The 17286-nt window shown below is 37.5% G+C and overlaps 1 non-coding gene across 1 annotated transcript; it reads right to left on the bottom strand.

Moving 5' to 3' along the window:
* Positions 1 to 15619: 15619 nt before the first annotated feature.
* LOC148577265 (small nucleolar RNA R71) lies at positions 15620 to 15727 on the bottom strand. The gene has a single exon (XR_015904202.1). It is a non-coding gene; the product is annotated as a small nucleolar RNA R71 (small nucleolar RNA).
* Positions 15728 to 17286: the final 1559 nt, after the last annotated feature.

Below are 17286 nucleotides of genomic sequence, written 5' to 3'. Positions count from 1 at the left end.
ATTAAATGGAGGCAATAAAGAGCAGGAAAAGTAAATGGCAAGAATATAAAGTGCTGGAAAATTAAAGAGCAAGAAAAGTAAAGTACGGGAAAGTAAAGTGCAAGAAAAAGTCCAAGGAAATGAATTGCAAGAAAGTAAATGACGGAAAGTAAAGATAACAGACATAAGGGATTGGAGATGTTGATTCCTATTGAATCAATGGGTCTCACTCCTTCTCAATCATTGAAGATAGATCCATAGCGGACTGTGAGTAATTAAACCCCAATCTCTTAGTGATTTAATTTCTCTTCACATAATCAGTTGCCAATCTCTTGATCTAATTGCTCATGAGAAGAGGTGAAGTTCAATTTCTAATCCAAAAGCCACACAACCCTCAAGATCTCAATTCAAAGTGGTTACATCTCACATACCAACTAAGAATGTATTGATCTAGAGGATTATGAGAGAAGAGCCTCAAACTTAATTCCATGATCCCTTTCTCGAGGCTCACATGCAATTCAAGTAGATCCAATCCCCCTCTTTGTAGTAATAGGATCTATGAAGCACAAACACTCTTTCTTAGAAAAACAAACATGATTTCTAATCTCGTACTACATAATTCCAAAGACTCCAATATAAGAGTGGTTATAGGTCACATACCAACTCTAAATCAACAATCAACTTCATTATTCCAAGAGATCTCAAACTGAAACCTATGATCCCTCCCTAGAGGCTCACAATAGGACTCTAATAGATCCAAAGATATTTGAAGAACAAAACTCTCTTGCCAGGATTCTAATAGATATCCAAGTACGAAGATAAAATGAAGAAGAGAAGGAGAAATAAACATTAATTCAATCAAAATTGAAACAGAGCTCCTTTCCTAAATGTAGAGGGAATTAAGTGCTCATTGCTCTCAAATAAAAACCAAATTGCATGAATTTAAAGTGCATAAAAATAAAGATGAAGATTAAGAATTCAAAATTGAAAATAAAAATTTAAGAACTCATAAATGAGAATTACAAACAAAAACTAAACTACTACTAAGGAAGAAAATAAAAGAAAAGGAAAAAGAGTGTATGAGGGGAGGGGTCCGAAGACCCACTCCCAGTAGAGTGTGCCAATGTGTGTTTTCAGCTAAGAATTCTCTTCTCTACTCCCCCTCTGGATGGATGCCTAATTCTATGAAACTAAGGCCTTTATATAGGCTTTCCTAAATTACAAATTACAATCAAATGAGAATTAACTATTCTAGATGATTCTTGTGGCCTTGATTGGTTGACAATTGCGGGCTTGCTTGCTTCAATTTAGAGTGGACTTGGATTGAAAAATGAATCAAAATGAGGCTTCAGGCTAGTGTAGCATTTTTCAGGAAAGCGTAGCGTTCGTGAACCCACACGTACGTGTCACCCACGCGTGTGCGTCATCAAGCTTTTTAGCACTTGTCACGCGTACGCGAAACCCAGGCGTGCGCGTCATCTTCAGCGTTGCAGTCAAAGGCGTAGTGTTAGTGTCAAAGGCGCTCTTCTACGCGTACGCGTCACCCATGCGTGCGCGTGGGCTTCCAAAAATATCACTTTCATGCGTACGTGTCACCGACGCGTACGTGTCACCAGCTAAATTTTCACTTTCACGCGTACGCATCATCCACGCGTACGCGTTGCCAGAAAATTTTTCCAACTTTTATTGCAGGCGCTCTTGGAATAACGTAGCGCCAAAGGCACTCTTTTGTGTTGTGTAGCGCTTTTGAAGGAAGCGTAGCGCCAAAGGCACTCTTCTCTTGGATGCTCCTTATTTTCCTCTGCTTCTGCTTTGCCTATCATCAAGCAAATAAGTGCATCAAGGTAATATACAAGATGATCTTTATATACTAAGTGTGCTAATAATACTCAAAATTAAAACTTTACTTAGTGTGATCTATTTTATTATATTTACCCTTTATATTAGCTAAAAGTCACCTATGCTTGATATTTTATTTCATGCAGAGATATTTCATGCTATTACTTATTTATTAACAAAATTTGTATGAAAACTAAACTAAAATCTACTAAAATAACAACTAAAAATAGGTAATGATGCACCCGCATCAACTTCCACCTCACTTCCAATCATGATACAATAGATCATGATGGCTCTTTCAGTAGTCACTTCTGACCAGTTGCTAGTGGGGATGATAGAGCTTTGGATGAATTCCAACCATTCTCTAGCTATGGGCTTGAGCTCAAGCCTTCTTAGTTGAATGGGCTTGTCTTGGGAATCCCTTTTCCATTGTGTTCCTTCCACACAGATGTCTAGGAGCACTTGATCCAGTCTCTGATCAAGGTTGACTCTTCTAGTGTAAGGATGTGGGTGTCCTTGTATCAGGGGCAAGTTGAATGCCAACCTCCAATTCTTGGGATTTAGGTTCACACTAATGTCATGGTTTTTTGTGACCCAAGAATTAGCATAGAACTCTTGCACCATTAAGATCTCAACCTCTTGGATGGGGTTGGTTAGGACTTCCCAACCTCTTCTCCGAATCTCTCTTCAGATTTCGAGATACTCATTCTTCTTGAGCCTGAAAATGACTTCAGGGATCTCCTTCTTCTCTACCACTACTTCATAGAAGTAGTCTTGGTGGCCTTTGGTGATGAATCTCTCCATCTCCTAAGATTCAGAGGTGCCGGCTACTGCCTTTTCTTTCCTCTTTCTAGAGGATTCTCCAACCTTGGGTGCCATAAGTGGTAATGAAAAGCAAAAAGTAATGCTTTTCGCACATAAAACTTAAAATCTTTGCTCGTCCTCGAGAAAAAATAAAGAAAAGAGAAGAATGGAGTAGAAGAAGAAGAAAATAGAAGGAGATTAAGGGAGAAGGTAATTCGGCCAAGGGGAGCTTTGATGTGTATGAGAGGTGTGTGTATGAAGGTTTAGAATGAGGGGTATTTATAGGAGTGGCCTACGGTAGGTTCAGTCATGGGTGGGGTAAATGGGAGGAAAATTTGATTTTGAAGTGGGTGGGGGATGGTGGGAGTTAAGATGGATTTAGGGAAGTGATATGGATGTGATTGGGCTAGGGTTTATAGGGAAGAGTGTATGGGGAAGTGTGAAAGAAAGAGGGAAGTGGGGTAGGTAAAGATGCTGTGAGACCCACTGGTCTTGAGAGGCTAGGGAATTCAGATTACCTGCCCTCTGCATGGGCATTTAAACGCCCAGGGCTATGCCCACAGCTGGCGTTCAACGCCATTAAGCTGCCATTTGGGGCATTGAACGCCCAGCCAATGCTCCCTGGCTGGCGTTCAACGCCAGCAACACTCCATCCAGAGTGCTCTATTTTCACTGCTGAACATTTCTGTCTCTGTTCTGACTACTGCACCTGATCATGAACCTAAAGAAATAACTTAAAGAAAAAAGAAAATTAAGGAATTAAAAGAAATAGAAATACTAAATAGGGTTGGGTTTCCTCCCAACAAGCGCTTCTTTAATGTCATTAGCTTGACGGTTAGCTCCTTACAAAGGAGAGTATGGTCTTAGAATTTCGCCCCTTACTATAAACTTTCTTTCTGTCTTCTCATGAATGAGCTCCACATGCTCTAGAGACAGGATACGACTCACTGTATGTGGTATGAGTGGTTTCTTAGTGAAGACAATTCTCATGCCAGGTGAGAGGCCTTTAGTTGGGACTTTCTTATCCCTCCAGCCTTTAGATACTTTCTTCCTAGTACCTTTGTTCTCAGTGCTTGTTGATGGCTGCCTAACACCAAACTTACAATTGATGTCTGGGGGCAAGCCACGCGCATGCGTCACCTACGCGTATGCGTGAGGAGGGATCAACTTTGGGAGCCCATGGTTTGTGAAGAACTCCATCAAAGCTTGGAGCTATTGACTTTGAATGATGGAGCTTATTAGAAGTCCAAGCATTGGTGGATGTTCAAGGATGGATTCAAGCACAAGCCACCTTGATAAGAGCTCCCCATAAGTCCAACTTAAGGACAATAAACAAAAGTGCTAGGTGGGAGACACTCTACCATGGTAACATCTTTCCTTTTTCCTTTTTGTAAATATTAGTAAAAATAGGTTTAATTTCATGTCTTGTTTAGTTAGTTGAGTTTAATTGGGAGTGTAGTATATTAAATAAGGTTTTATGGTGTTTTGGTCGTTGTTTGGAGGTTTGGAATGCTTGGTTTGGTACAAGGACTAGAAAAATTTTGAAAAACAGAGAACCATGCCACGCATACGCGTCACCAACGCGTACGCGTGACACCAAGTTTTTCAACACACCAGGCATACGCCTCGCCCACGCGTACGCGTGGAATCCAAAATTTCGACCTCCCATACAAATTCCAGAGAGTTGTGCGAGTTTTGGGCTGGAATTATGCCTCTAACACAAAATCCACCCACCCCTACGCGTGCCCCACGTGTACGCGTCGCCTCTCTGATTTGTACATCACGCGTACGCATGCCCCACGCATGCACATCGCACCTCATTTTTTCCATTCACGCGTACGCGTGACGCCTGCCCTGTTTCACCACTCTTCTTTTCTTCTCTTCTTTCCATTTCTTTCCTTCTTCTCTTCTCTTCTTTTCTTTCCTTTCTTCACCCATCATCCGACACTACCAATCACCATATATTACCATTTTTTTTAGTTAGTTAGTTATTTAGTCATTTAGTTAGTTTAATTTTTGTTTAATTTTTTTCATGATAAGTGTTGGATTATTGATTTGATTTGCTATTTCTTGATGCCGATATTATTCGATGTTGGATTCATGGTTGAGGTTATACTTTGTTACTTGGTTTTGAGTTTTTCATGTTTAATATTTGTGCATACCAAGTACTTGAGATTACCTTCAAGCATCTTAACTTTTTTGAATTGTATGTTTTGGCCACCATGCATTCACCATCCATTGTTAGGCAATTGTACATTATCAATGCATTTTTTTTAGGTGTTGCTTGTTTATGATTGACCTTTCTTGACACCACCTATTTCATGCATTGAGATTTGTGAAATTGGATCAAAAGCTTACCTAGTGACATATTTTTTAGCTTTCTAAGCTTTGTGGACCATGCTTGCTATGTGATTGATTTTCACTTCTATCTTCTTTTTCCTAAGTTCCATAGCACTCATGTGTTCCACTTCTATGTCGCTTAGGTGTTGCAACAACTTCAACATGCGTCATTGTTTGATGTGTGAGCTCTATATTTCATTTGGTTCATTACGTTTCCTTGCACATCAATCAATGTCCATTCATTATCCAATTCACAATAGTTTGATTTTTGCTTGAATACTTTTATGCTTCTTGACTACTTATTTGGTTGTCTTAACATTCAAGTTTTCTTCAAAGTGTTTCAAGCATACTAGAATGAGTGAAGTGCACCCTTCTTTTGTATAATTGTGACATGGCTTTTAAATACTAGGGTTTGAGTTCTAAACCGCGCGCAATCTTAGAACTTACACACACCTATTTTTCATCAATGTCACACTAATTCACTCACTTCATTATAGTAATTTATCCCATTCCAACAATTTATGCTTCCTTGCTTTTTGCATTTACTTTTTTTACTATACTGTCTTCTATTTTCAAGATAATTAACCATAAGCAACAAGGAAAGCGGGAGAAAGAACACGTAGTAGCCGATTGATCCACCAGCTGAAGGTGGCAACCCGTGTAGTCGTCGTACCCCTTTGCTCATCTTTGAATGCACCGACAACGGTGTAAACTTTTAAGTGTGGGGAGGTCGTCCGACCGATCGGCCTTTTGGGTGACAAATTTCTAATTCCAATATTTTTTGCATTTCATTTTTAGGTCTTTTAGAATTTTTAGTTGCACTTTCTTGTTTTGCATATATAAATTATAAGCTTAGTCAAGATAATGAGATTTTCCAAGAAATATATCTATAGGGCACCCCAATTGATTGAAAAAAAAAATTTTTTTTTTGAACTTGCTTGAATTATATATTGTGGATCATGTTGAGCTAAGAACACATAAGCATGTGAGATTTCAGCCTAATTTTGTGGTTACATCATATAACCACTTATTTCTATTCTTGTGTGCATTATTCTCTTTCTATGATTGTAATCTTTGATTTGTTTGATTTTTTATGTCCATTATTTTGTATATGAATGCATTTATATGATTGAGGCCATTATTTCAATTAGCTCTCTCACCCAAATAGCCTACCTTTTATCTTCCATTGTTAGCCAACTTTGAGCCTATGCTAAACCCATTTGTTCTTAATTTTAGCACATTACAAGCCTAAGGCAAAAAATAATAAATGTCCTTAATTTGGATCTTTGATTAGCTTAGGCTAGTGAGAGTGTTTATCATTCAAGTTTGGGAGAGTTAGGAACATTGGTTGGGATAAAAGAGTGTTTTTGTATTTCTATTGAAAATATTGAGAATTGGGTACATACTCATGCATTGAATGTGTAAGCCATATGTATTGATGCTCTTGTATATATTTTAGTTTGAAAAAAAAATTTGAGAAAAATAAAAAGAAAAAATATATAAAAAGAAAAAAAATAGAAAAAGAAAGAAAAAGAAAAACAATAAGAAGGGGACAAAATGCCCCAAAGTGAAGTTCAATAAAAATCAATGCATATGTGTGGTGATTAAAAGAGAATGCATGAGTGTGTGAAAAAGTGAAGAATGGGTAGTTAGGTTAACATTTAAATTGTATAGTTTGACATATGTTAGGTGGGAAGTTTAAGTTAATCAAAGATTTAAATTCTAGCTCACTTGGCCATATGCATCCTTACCTTGACCCTAGCCCCATTACAACCTATGAAAAATTCCTCATGATATTTGTATGCATGCATGAAATAATTGTTGATTGTTAGATGAAAAACAAATCTTAGAAACCATGATTAGGGGAGAATTGAGTGAATCAACCATATACACTTGAGTGACTAGAGCGGATACACATCCGGTGAGGGTTCGATTGCTCAATTACATGTTTTCACCTATGATCATCTTTTCTTGCAAGTTTATAAAATTTTTTCAATAACTCAATTCAATTGTGGGTTTGCTTTTATTGCTATTGCTTTTGTATATGTATTCTTGGGAATTGATTTATTTTGACCAAGTAATTGCATTCATTTAGATAGATTGCATGTAGGTAGTTGCATCTAGGTAGTTTGCATTGAATAAATGTTGATACCCTTTGTTTCTTTCTTGAGTTTAGCATGAGGACATGCTTGGTTTAAGTGTGGAGAGATTTGATAAACTCCAATTTTGTGGTTTATCTTGTGCTTAATTTAGGGAATTTTATCACCTTTTCTCCCATTTATTCAATGAAATAGCATGGTTTTGTAATTATCCCTTAATTGTGCTTAAGTGTAAAAACATTCTTTTTGGGCCTTAAAATAGCTAGATTTAATTACTTAAATTCCATTCGATGCCTTGATATGTTTGTTGAGTGATTTCAGATTCATAAGGCAAGTATTGGATGGAAGAAGGAAAGAGAAAAGCATGCAAAGTGGAGAATTCATGAAGAAATGAGCAATTGGAATATTGAGGGCCACATGTATGCGTCATCCACGCATACGCGTGAGTTGAAGATTTGCAAGCCACGCGCACGCGTCACCCACGCGTACGCGTGAGGAGGGATTTTGGTCATCAACGCACACGCGTCGTCCACGCGCACGCGTGATAAGCGGCACGTGACTCACTTAAAGTGAATTCGCTGGGGGCAATTTCTGAGCTTCCCAGGCCCAGATCCAACTCATTTCTGAGGTTATTTCATGCATAATTCAAGCTTGGGCAAACGGGGACCAATTAGTTGTAGGTTAGCATCATGTAGTTTAGTTTTCTAGAGAGAGAAGCTCCCTCTTCTCTATAGAATTAGATTTCTTAGGGTACTTTGCATCTTAGATCTAGGGTTTAATTCTAGTTTTCCTTTAGTTTTCCTTGTAATTTCTTGTTCCTACATCTTAATTCTCTTAGTTTGTAGTGTTAATTCTCCTTTTATGTCACCTTTGTGTTTATGAATGCTCATGTTGGATTTGATTTCCTTTTAATGCAATTGATGTTTGATGTTCTTTTATTGTTGATTTGAGTAGTTATTGTTAATTCCTTGCAATTGGTAGTTGTTAGATTTTATTCCTTCTTGCAATTTATTATGCTTTCCTTTTATGCCTTCCAAGTATTTGACAAAATTCTTAGTTGGATGTTAGAGTAGAGCTTTTTGAGCATTCTCGGCTTGGAAAGAGGAATTAGGCAATCTTGAGTCGATAAGACCCAACCTATGTTGGTGATCTAGAGTTGTTAGCTAGTATTGTTTCCATTGACTCTAATTTCTTGCTAATTCAATTAGTGAGTTGATTAGGACTTTTGGATTGAGATTATCTAATCTTATTTGACTTTCTCCCTATGTAAAGATAACATTATACCTTCTTCCATTGTTGGAGATAACGAAATAGGATAAATTGTTATTAGTTATTGTTATTAGTGACTAGGATAGAAAATCTATATTCTCAATCTTTGCCATGAATGTCTCTCTTTATTAATTGTTTCTTTAATTGTTTGCTTTATTATTCTTGCCATTTATTTTCTTGCCCCTTTTACAAAATCAAACCCCCTTGTTCCTACATAGCCAATAATTGATCACTTCATTACAATTCCTTGTGAGACGACCCGAGGTTTAAATACTTCGGTTAATTTTTATTGGGGTTTGTACTTGTGACAACCAATCATTAAAATTTGATGTGAGAATTATTTGTTAGTTTGGAGCTATACTTACAACGAAGAAATTCTTATTTCTATAAGAGCAATTTCTAGACCAATAATAATTCTTGTATCACGGGTGTTTGTCAGGAACGTTCGTCTTAATATGATGAACAGAGCCAATTTGTCAGATCATCCTGTTCATCACGATGAAGATCGGAATATACATCTTAGAGAAAGATCAAACACAGATCGAAGAAGAAGAAATAGTACTTTTATTAATTCCTAGGACTCAATAGGGCTCCTCCTCACAACCTAGGAGGTTTAGAAACTTACTGAAGTAAGAACAATGGAAAAAACGTGACTGATGCGCTCCTAAATCGGAGAGTCTGTAAAAAAGTCTTAGATCTTGTAACGGCCTAGCTTTTAGCCTCGAAGAAACAGCGCTTTTTCGGGATCAAACGGAATTTTTATAGAATTTTTAGGAATTTTAGTGCATATAAGCACCTCCACTGCACAGGTGCTGCATCATCAAGCTGTTGAGTCAGCAGCTTGACTGCACCAGACACCTCTCCTGATCTAAGTAAGCACGTCGTGAAATGTTGCGTTTTTGAGCCACTTCGAGTCCGAATTTCAAAATTCTGATTTCCGTGGTTAGTCTCTATGTGACGAGCCGGTCTCGAATTTCGAGAGAAAAATTATTAATATAATATTCATATATTATTATTTTATTTGAAATATTATATTATTATTTCCTCTACTGTGGTTAATGTTGATCTATGTTTAGTAATATAATAACTGAGGTAGAAATCTACCGGTAATGGATAATACCAGCATTCTTAGATGAACTTAGCAATGCTAATGCTTCATCATATATCTCTTATCCTCATGATTATCATGTTACTAGTATCATTTATACTAGTAAAGCTCATGCTTATCCCTTAGTAGTGTAATCTGATGTATCTAGTTTTAGTAATTATCTCCAGAATGATATTTTATTATTAAACTCTGATGAGTCAGCACCCAGTGACACGTGGCTCTCCCAGAGTTAGCCACTACATGTTTCCTTTCTTGCTCTCCAAGCAAATCTTTCTTAAGGGAAAAGTAAGAAACAGTTGTATTCTAATACATCTAGCTTCAGTAATTATCCTTTCTTGAGATATTTTTACACCAAACTTTAGAATAATGCTTATCCAAACCCCACGTTCTCCCATGTATCATCATTACTATCATTTTTACTTCCTAAAAAAGTTAGAATTCGAAAATCACCATGAGAGAAAGTGAAAGAACTTCCATGAAACTTCCATGAACACCTGAGCTTCAACCTTCGTTCTTTCTCAAACCAAAACCCCTATCAAAAATCTAATCCTACCAAAATGTTCATCACTTCCTCCTCTTCATTTCTATGACAATTTTTAAGGAGTAAATCAAGGTATGATGGCTACTCCTCCTCCTTAAAGTTTCAGCCATGGTGGAAACTCAAGCTAATGGTGTTTTCTTCATGTTTTCTCTTCGGATCTCTTGTTAAACCACCATAGGCTCTAAGTAAACGTGATTTCTAGTTGCTTTAAGGTGAGAATAACCTTCTTTTCATCATCATGAAGCTTCAGTCTTCATGGTTTGATGAGCGGATAATTTATACGCTTTTTGACATTGTTTTTAGTATGTTTTTAGTAGGATCTAGTTATTTTTAGGGATGTTTTCATTAGTTTTTATGTTAAATTCACATTTCTGGACTTTACTATGAGTTTGTGTGTTTTTCTATGATTTCAGATATTTTCTGGCTGAAATTGAGGGACTTGAGCAAAAATCAGATTCAGAGGTTGAAGAAGGACTGCTGATGTTGTTGGATTCTGACCTCCCTGCACTCAAAGTGGATTTTCTGGAGCTACAGAACTCAAAATGGCGCGCTTTCAATTGCGTTGGAAATTAGACATCCAGGGCTTTCCATCAATATATAATAGTCCATACTTTGGCCGAGTTTAGATGACGTAAAAGGGCATTGAACGCCAGTTCTACGCTGCTGTCTGAAGTTAAACGCCAGAAACAAGTCACAAACCAGAGTTGAACGCCAGAAATACGTTACAACCTGGCGTTCAACTCCAGAAAGAGCCTCTGCACGTGTAACATTCAAGCTCAGCCCAAGCGCACATCAAGTGGGTCCCGGAAGTGGATTTATGCATCAATTACTTACTTTTGTAAACCCTAGTAGCTAGTTTATTATAAATAGGACTTTTTACTATTGTATTAGACATCTTTTGATCATTTTTAGATCTCTAGACCTCCATGGGAGGCTGGCCACTCGGCCATGCTTACCCTCTATCACTTATGTATTTTCATACGGTAGAGTTTCTGCACTCCATAGATTAAGGTGTGGAGCTCTGCTGTTCCTCAAAAATTAATGCAAAGTACTACTGTTTTCTATTCCATTCAACTTATTCCGGAAAGTCTAAACCTTGTCCGTGGTATTCCGAGTAGGACTCTGGGATTGAATGACTGTGACGAACTCCAAACTCGCGAGTACTGGGCGTAGTGACAGACGCAAAAGGATAGTAAATCCTATTCCAGTATGATCGAGAACCACCAAGATGATTAGCCATGCAGTGACAGCGCATCGGACCATTTTCACATAGAGGAATAGGATGCAACCAATGACAAGGGTGATGCCTCCGGACGATTAGCCGTGCTGTGACAGAGCATTTGGACCATTTTCCCAAGAGAGATCGAAAGTAGCCATTGGCACCGGTGACATCCTTACATAAAGCCAGCCATAGAAAGGAGTAAGACTGATTGGATGAAGACAGCAGGAAAGCAGAGGTACAGAGGAATGAATGCATCTCTATGCGCTTATCTGAAATTCTCATTGATGAACGGATAATTTATACGCTTTTTGGCATTGTTTTTAGTATGTTTTTAGTAGGATCTAGTTACTTTTAGGGATGTTTTCATTAGTTTTTATATTGAATTCACATTTCTGGACTTTACTATGAGTTTGTGTGTTTTTCTGTGATTTCAGGTATTTTTTGGCTGAAATTGAGGGACTTGAGCAAAAATCAGATTCAGAGGTTGAAGAAGGACTGCTGATGCTGTTGGATTCTGACCTCCCTGCACTCAAAGTGGAGTTTCTGGAGCTACAGAACTCGAAATGGCGCGCTTCCAATTGCGTTGGAAAGTAGACATCCAGGGCTTTCCAGCAATATATAATAGTCCATACTTTGGCCAAGAATAGACGACGCAAACCGGCGTTCAACACCAGCTTTCTGCCCAAATCTGGCGTCCAGCGCCAGAAAAGGAGCCAAAACCAAAGTTGAACGCCCAAAATGGCACAAAAGCTGGCGTTCAATTCCAAGAAGGACCTCTACACGTGCAACACTCAAGCTCAGCCCAAGCACACACCAAGTGGGCCCCGGAAGTAGATTTATGCATCAATTACTTACTTCTGTAAACCCTAGTAGCTAGTTTATTATAAATAGGACCTTTTACTATTGTATTAGGTATCTTTGATTAGTTGTATGCTATCTTAGATCACACTTGAGGGCTGGCCTCTCGGCCATGCCTGGACTTTCACTTATGTATTTTTAACGGTAGAGTTTCTACACTCCATAGATTAAGGTGTGGAGCTCTGCTGTTCCTCAAAGATTAATGCAAAGTACTACTGTTTTCAATTCAATTCATCTTGTTTTGCTTCCAAGATATTCATTCGTACTTCAATCTGAATGTGATGAACGTGACAATCATCATCATTCCCTATGAACGCGTGCTTGACAACCACTTCTGTTCTACCTTCGACTGAATGAGTATCTCTTAGATCTCCTAACCAGAATCTTCGTGGTGTAAGCTAGAATGATGGCGGCATTCAAGAGAATCCGGAAAGTCTAAACTTTGTCTGTGGTATTCCGAGTAGGATTCAATGAATGAATGACTGTGACGAGCTCCTAACTCGCGATAGCAGGGCGTTAGTGACAGACGCAAAAGGATAGTAAATCCTATTCCAGCATGATCGAGAACCGACAGATGAATAGCCGTGCCGTGACAGGGTGCGTTGACCATTTTCACTGAGAGGATAAGATGAGGCCATTGACAAGGGTGATGCCTCCAGACGATTAGCCGTGCCGTGACAGGGCATTGGATCATTTTCCCGAGAGATGACCGAAAGTAGCCATTGACAGTGGTGATGTATCACATAAAGCCAGCCATGGAAAGGAGTAAGACTGATTGGATGAAGATAGCAGGAAAGCAGAGGTTCAGAGGAACGAAAGCATCTCCATTCGCTTATCTGAAATTCTCACCAATGAATTACATAAGTATTTCTATCCTTACTTTATGTTTTACTTACATAATATATTGTAGCCCATATGAGTCAACTTAACTGAGATTTACAAGGTGACCATAACTTGCTTCATACCGACAATCTCCGTGGGATTCGACCCTTACTCACGTAAGGTATTACTTGGACGACCTAGTGCACTTGCTGGTTAGTTATGCGAAGTTGTGAAGATATGTTTAGACCATGGTTCTGTGCATCCGTTTTTGGTGCCATTGCCAGGGAATCAATTTCGAACAACAATTCACAACCTGAGTAGCAATTTCGCATACCAAGTTTTTGGCGCCGTTGCCGGGGATTGTTCGAGTTTGGACAACTGACGGTTCATCTTGTTGCTCAGATTAGGTAATTTTCTTTTTGTTTTATTTTTAAAAAAAAATTTTCAAAAATTTTTCAAAAAAATTTCTCCTTTGTTTTCGAAAAAATAATAAAAAATAATGTTTTCAAAAATATATTTTTCTTCAGAATTTTTAAGAATGAATTCTAGTGTTTCATGAAGCATGTGAAGCATGGCTGGCTGTGAAGCCATGTCTAATTCTTTTGGATAAGAGCATGTTAGGCTTGTCATGTTTGAATTACACTCATTTTTTTATTAAAGCTTGGCTGGCTATTAAGCCATGCCTGACCCTTTGATTGGAGCTTTAAGACTAACATGGCAAGATTCCTGGAATTCATATTAAAAGTATTGGAATCCTTATTTTTATTTTTCAAAATAATTTTCGAAAAAAAAATAATAATAAAAATACAAAAAAATTAGAAAATCATAAAAATCAAAAATATTTTTTTTGTTTCTTGTTTGAGTCTTGTGTCATGTTATAAGTTTGGTGTCAATTGCATGTGCATCTTGCATTTTTCGAAAATTCATGCATTCATAGTGTTCTTCATGATCTTCAAGTTGTTCTTGGTAAGTCTTCTTGTTTGATCTTTGCATTTGCATGTTTTGTGTCTTTTCTTGTTTTTCATATGCATTCTTGAATTCTTAGTGTCTAAGCATTAAAGAATTCTAAGTTTGGTGTCTTGCATGTTTTCTTTGCATTAAAAATTTTTCAAAATTGTGTCTATGATGTTCATCTTGACATTCATAGTGTTCTTGGTGTTCATCTTGACATTCATAGCATTCTTGCATGCATCACATGTTTTGATCTAAAATTCTCATGCATTGCATCATTTTTCTTGTTTTTCTCTCTCATCATTAAAAAAATTCAAAAATCAAAAAAATTATATTTCCCTTTTTCTCTCATCAAATTCGAAAATTGAGTTGACTTTTTCAAAAAATTTTAAAATCAAGTTGTTTCTTATGAGTCAAATCAAATTTTCAATTTGAAAATCTTATCCTTTCCAAAATCTTTTTCAAAAATCAAATCTTTTTCAAATTTCTTAGTTATTTTCGAAAATTCCAAAAATATTTTTCAAAAATCTTTTTCTTATTTTTATATCAAATTTTCGAAAATAACAATAACAATTAATGTTTTGATTCAAAAATTTCAAGTTTGTTACTTGCTTATTAAGAAAGATTCAAACTTTAAGTTTTAGAATCATATCTTGTGATTTCTTGTGAATCAAGTCATTAATTATGATTTTATAAAAAATCAAATCTTTTTCAAAACTAATTTCAATCATATCTTTTCAAAAATATCTTCTTATCTTATCTTTTTCAAAAATATGATTTCAAAATATCTTTTCTAACTTCCTAACTTCTTATCTTTTCAAAATTTGTTTTAACTAACTAACTAACTTTTTGTTTGATTCTAACCTTTTTCAAAACCACCTAACTAACTCTCTCTCTCTATTTTTGAAAATATCTTCCCCCTTTTTCAAAAATTTCTTTTTAATTAACTAATTATTTTATTTTTATCTTGAATTTTCGAAAAAAAAAACTACTAACCTTTTTCAAAAACTATTTTCAAAAATCACTAACTCTTTTTCAAAAATTATTTTCGAAAATTCCTTCTCTCTCATCCCCTTCTATTTATTTATTCATCTACTAACATCTCTTCCTCACACCACCAAAAATCCGAACCCTCTGTTTCTCTGAGTTCAGATTTTTTCTTCTTTTCTTCTACTAACACAAGGACCTCTATACTGTGGTATAAAGGATCCATATTATTATTATTATTTTTTCTGTGCCCTCTTCTTTGTCATATGAGCAGGAGCAAGGACAAGAATATTCTGGTTGATGCAGATCCAGAACCTGAAAGGACTCTGAAGAGAAAACTAAGAGAAGCTAAAATACAACAATCCAGAGATAACCTTTCAAAAATTTTCGAACAGGAAGAAGAGATGGCAGCCGAAAATAATAATAATGCAAGGAGGATGCTTGGTGACTTTACTGCACCTAATTCTAATTTACATGGAAGAAGCATCTCCATTCCTGCCATTGGAGCAAACAACTTTGAGCTGAAACCTCAATTAGTTTCTCTGATGCAGCAGAACTGCAAGTTTCATGGACTTCCATCTGAAGATCCTTTCAAGTTCTTAACTGAATTCTTGCAGATATGTGATACTGTTAAGACTAATGGAGTAGATCCTGAAGTCTACAGGCTCATGCTTTTCCCTTTTGCTGTAAGAGACAGAGCTAGAGTGTGGTTGGACTCTCAACCCAGAGATAGCCTGAACTCTTGGGATAAGCTGGTCACGACTTTCTTAGCCAAGTTCTTTCCTCCTCAAAAGCTGAGCAAGCTTAGAGTGGATGTTCAGACCTTCAGACAGAAGGAAGGTGAATCCCTCTATGAAGCTTGGGAAAGATACAAGCAGCTGACCAAAAAGTGTCCTTCTGACATGCTTTCAGAATGGACCATCCTGGATATATTCTATGATGGTTTATCTGAGCTATCAAAGATGTCATTGGATACTTCTGTAGGTGGATCCATTCACCTAAAGAAAACGCCTGCAGAAGCTCAAGAACTCATTGACATGGTTGCTAATAACCAGTTCATGTACACTTCTGAGAGGAATCCTGTGAATAATGGGACGCCTATGAAGAAGGGAGTTCTTGAAGTTGATACTCTGAATGCCATATTGGCTCAGAACAAAATATTGACTCAGCAAGTCAATATGATCTCTCAGAGTCTGAATGGAATGCAAGCTGCATCCAACAGTACTTAAGAGGCTTCTTTTGAAGAAGAAGCTTATGATCCTGAGAACCCTGCAATAGCAGAGGTGAATTACTTAGGTGAACCTTATGGAAACACCTATAACTCATCACGGAGAAATCATCCAAATTTCTCATGGAAGGATCAAAAGCCTCAACAAGGCTTTAATAATGGTGGAAGAAATAGGTTTAACAATAATAAACCTTTTCCATCATCCACTCAGCAACAGACAGAGAACTCTGAACAAAATACTTCTAATTTGGCAAACTTAGTCTCTGATCTGTCCAAGGCCACTGTGAGTTTCATGAATGAAACAAGGTCTTTCATTAGAAATTTGGAAGCACAAGTGGGCCAGCTGAGTAAGAGGATCACTGAAATCCCTCCTAGTACTCTCCCAAGCAATACAGAAGAGAACCCAAAAGGAGAGTGCAAGGCCATTGACATAAGCACCATGGCCGAACCCAAAGAAGGAGAGGAGGACGTAAATCCCAAGGAGGAAGACCTCCTGGGACGTCCAGTGACCAATAAGGAGCTTCCCTCTGAGGAACCAAAGGACTCTGAGGCTCATCTAAAGACCATAGAGATTCCATTGAACCTCCTTATGCCCTTCATGAGCTCTGATGAGTATTCCTCTTCTGAAGAGAATGAGGATGTTACTGAAGAGCAAGCTGCCAAGTTCCTTGGTGCAATCATGAAGCTGAATGCCAAATTATTTGGCATTGAAACTTGGGAAGATGAACCTCCCTTGTTCATCAATGAACTAAGTGATCTGGATCAACTGACATTGCCTCAGAAGAGACAGGATCCTGGAAAGTTCATAATGCCTTGTACCATAGGCACCATGATCTTTAAGGCTCTGTGTGACCTTGGTTCAGGAATAAACCTCATGCCCCTCTCTGTAATAGAGAAACTGGGAATCTATGGGGTGCAAGCTGCTAAAATCTCATTAGAGATGGCAGATAATTCAAGAAAATAGGCATATGGACAAGTAGAGGACGTATTAGTAAAGGTTGAAGGCCTTTACATCCCTGCTGATTTCATAGTCCTGGATACTGGAAAGGAAGAGGATGAATCCATCATCCTAGGAAGACCTTTCCTGGCCACAGCAAGAGCTGTGATTGATGTCGACAGAGGTGAACTAGTCCTTCAATGGAATGAGGACTCCCTTGTGTTTAAAACTCAAGGATCTCCCTCTGCAACCATGGAGAGGAAGCATGAAAAGCTTCTCTCAAAGCAGAGTCAACCCAAGCC

Source organism: Arachis ipaensis, chromosome B1 (genome assembly GCF_059453495.1).
Source record: "Arachis ipaensis isolate K30076 ecotype BB chromosome B1, ASM5945349v1, whole genome shotgun sequence".
NCBI classification, from domain to species: Eukaryota; Viridiplantae; Streptophyta; class Magnoliopsida; order Fabales; family Fabaceae; genus Arachis; species Arachis ipaensis.
Note: the sequence above shows the minus strand (reverse complement) of the source record. Positions and strands in the feature narration are given on the sequence as shown.